This window comes from Gastrolobium bilobum, unplaced genomic scaffold (assembly GCF_033153095.1).
Source record: "Gastrolobium bilobum isolate Gb01-03AN ecotype WA unplaced genomic scaffold, APGP_CSIRO_Gbil_v1 utg28220, whole genome shotgun sequence".
NCBI lineage: Eukaryota > Viridiplantae > Streptophyta > Magnoliopsida > Fabales > Fabaceae > Gastrolobium > Gastrolobium bilobum.
In genome coordinates, this window is record NW_026896084.1 from 190,946 (window position 1) to 194,414 (window position 3,469).

The window sequence follows — 3,469 nt, forward strand, 5'->3', positions numbered from 1 at the left end:
TTACAAATCTCAATAAGCTCCAGGTTTATAGAGAATTCTCCATACCCCTGGCTCACTCCTGCATGAAAGTCAGATACAGAGTATACAAATACAACATATAACAGATATCATAACAGAACAGAGCATATATCCATATCATATCAGAGATGTGCGCCGTCATTCCCAAGGGAGGACCCCAACCGGAAATCAACGCACGTGTTCCCGAGGGAGGACCCCAAAGCGGAACCAGACATATCAGAGGAGTACACCATCAGTCCCGAGGGAGGACCCCAAAGCGGACGTTCGGGTACTATACAATCAATGGCCAGAGATTGTTACAGAAATCAAATTACAGAAGTCATATCAGAGCAAAACATATCATGTTATCAAATAACTCTATATGAATGCATCTATACAAAGCATCTAAATCACAGTCATACAGTCCAACCATAGTTCACTAACCATGGTGGAACACTCAAGCAGGAAAAGACTCCTTAAACATAGAGCTTACCTATTGAAGCTTTACCAATACGCTTACTTGTGGAACAAGTTACTTTTATCGCTTCAAGAGATTTCCGATCCTTCTCAATCCCTAGGCACACCTAGAGAATAATTTACAATGCATCAATAAAATGATGCAATACCATAATTATTTCATAAGCATACATTTTATCGCTTATTTTCCTTTCTTTGCATTTTTGCCAATCCTATGCCAATACACAAGTCTAGACCTCTTTATAACCGTTGGTGTTCTTTAATTTAATCAACCATTCCCTTAGGAATTTTCAACATAAATCATGCTATTTTTCTTCAAAACTCATCACCTTTATACAATTTATTACAACACATTTTATTTAAAATAAAATGTACAAAATATATCCCTAAATACCCTATAGGTCGAATCCTACAAGGGAAATTTCCAAAGATCCTTCTCTTTTACAATGCATTTTCGTTACTTCATTACAACTTGCAAACACCTAGGAATGCTTCCACTAAATTCCTATTTTGAGTTTAGACACCAAGTCCTTTTTACTTAGGCATTCTTACTAACTCATCCATTTTCACTCATTTCCAACACACTATACCTTCACAATACATAATATAATTTTTTCCACAATAACTCCTACTCACTCCATGATGGCCGAAACCTAGGAGGAAGATGCAATAGGACTTTTAAATTTTTATATCACATGTGGATGCTTACTCAACACTATAACTTCCTAAACAACAATAATCCATCATAAATTTCACATTCTAACATCAATTATTTCCCAACAAAATATGCTCATCAATTTCATAACTTAAATCATCAAAATAATATCATGGAAATAGAGGTTTCTTACCTCTAAACACTTGTACAAAACCTAGAGAGCAATCTCCAAGCCAAGCTCCACCCAAAAACTCACTTTTTCTCCTCCAATGAATAGTAACTCGAAAATGAGAGGAGGAATAACTCTTCACACACTCAACAAAACCTCAAATTGATGGTTGGAATAGGTTCATTGGGTGTTTTACAAGCAATTTCATGTGGTGGGTCTTTGAATTTGGAGTAGAAATGATGGAGAATCAAGGAGAAGAAATTCAAAACCCTACCCCCCTTCTCCAATGGTGCAACTCGGTTTTGAGAGGGTGAGAGGAGAGAGAAACTGATTTGGGATAATGAGACTAAGTCACTTATAAGGCTAGCACATGTGGCCTTTTTTAACAGATGTTTTTCTATCGCGTATTTTAACTTAAATTGACCCGGAACTAACTTAAAACTACAAACATATTTTTATTTTTCTAAAATCATTTACATTAATTTTTATCTGTTACAAAACAATATTCATAATTCACAGTATGGTTTCTGCACCGTTTTTGACGAAATGCACTGTGAATCACTAATTGTACTTTATTTACTTTTAAAACTTAACACTTATAAACTTATCATTTTCTTGGGCCTATATTGACTTGCTTGGCATATATTGGACTTTCTTATTCTTATTTCATCAATTATTTATTTCTGGACTCTACCGGTTGCTTAAACAGCAGTACAAAATACCCGGTAGAAACACTATTCACGAGATTTTCACGGAAAGTGCCAGACTATACAATTTTTCGTTCTGAACTCATATTTGTCATCAGAATTTTCAAATTATGTTCCTAAAATTATTTTGCTCATTTTAAGCTCTACCGGTTAATTCACAAAACTGTAAATTCTCCGGCAGAACGCACTGTTCATAACATAGTCATGATTATAGTCAAAATACTCGAAATCGGTCACTGAATCTAATTATGGCATTTAAATCCTTAAATTAAATCTCTAACTAAGATTTACCAGTTATGGTCATTATATTCACCCCACCTTTTAAGGATTTTGCCCACAAAATCAAATATCAAATATACATATACCTGACATCAAACTCAGGATATCGCTGGAGAATTTCATTCTCCCGCTCCCAAGTGGCGTCCTCAGGAGTCAATCCTTCCCATTGTACCTTGATCATGGGAATAGTCCTGTTTCTCAACACTTTTTCATCACGTGCTAGAACCTTAAATGGTCCCACAACAAACTTCAAGTCTTTTCTTACTTCGATATTGTCCGGCTGTACAATGTGGGATTCATCCGGCACGTATTTTCGAAGTTGACTGATGTGAAAAACACTATGCAAATTTGACAGATGTGGAGGTAAGGCAAGCTGATAAGCCACAGGTCCGACCCTTTCATAATCTGGTAGGGCCCAATGAACCTAGGACTCAACTTCCTCACTCCTAGAGCACGCCCAACACCCGTAGTCGGAGAAAAACGGATAAATACATGATCCCCTTCTGAAAATTCAAGGGGTCGATGCTTCGCATCATAATAACTCTTTTGGCGACTCTGTGCTTTCTTCAATCGATCCTTAATCATCATAATTTGATCGGTAGTCTCTTGGACCATATCAGGCCCAAATAACTGCCTCTCACCAATTTCTGCCCAACAAGTAGGCGCCCTGCACCTACGGCCATACAAAGCTTCATAGGGAGCCATGCCCAAACTGGCATGATAACTATTATTGTAGGAAAATTCCACCAGAGGAAGATATTTATCCCATGCATTTCCCTGCTCTAAGGCACAAGCCCTCAACATGTCCTCCGGGGTCTGAATAGTCCTCTCAGTCAGACCATCAGTCTGGGGATGATAAGCCGTGCTCAGCCTCAACTGTGTACCGAAGGCCTGTTGCACTGCATCCCAAAGACTAGAAGTAAATTTAGGGTCCCAATCACTAATGATACTTTCAGGAACACCATGAAGTTTCACAATCTCTCTTACATATATCCGGGCCAACTGCTCTGTGGAGAAACTCGTTTTAACTGGTATGAAATGTGCAGACTTTGTCAATCTGTCAACAACGACCCAGATGGAATCAAAACCAGCCTGAGTTCTCGGTAATGCCACTACAAAATCCATAGAAATACTGACCCATTTCCATTCCGGAATATCCAAGGGCTGCAGTAATCCAGAAGGTCT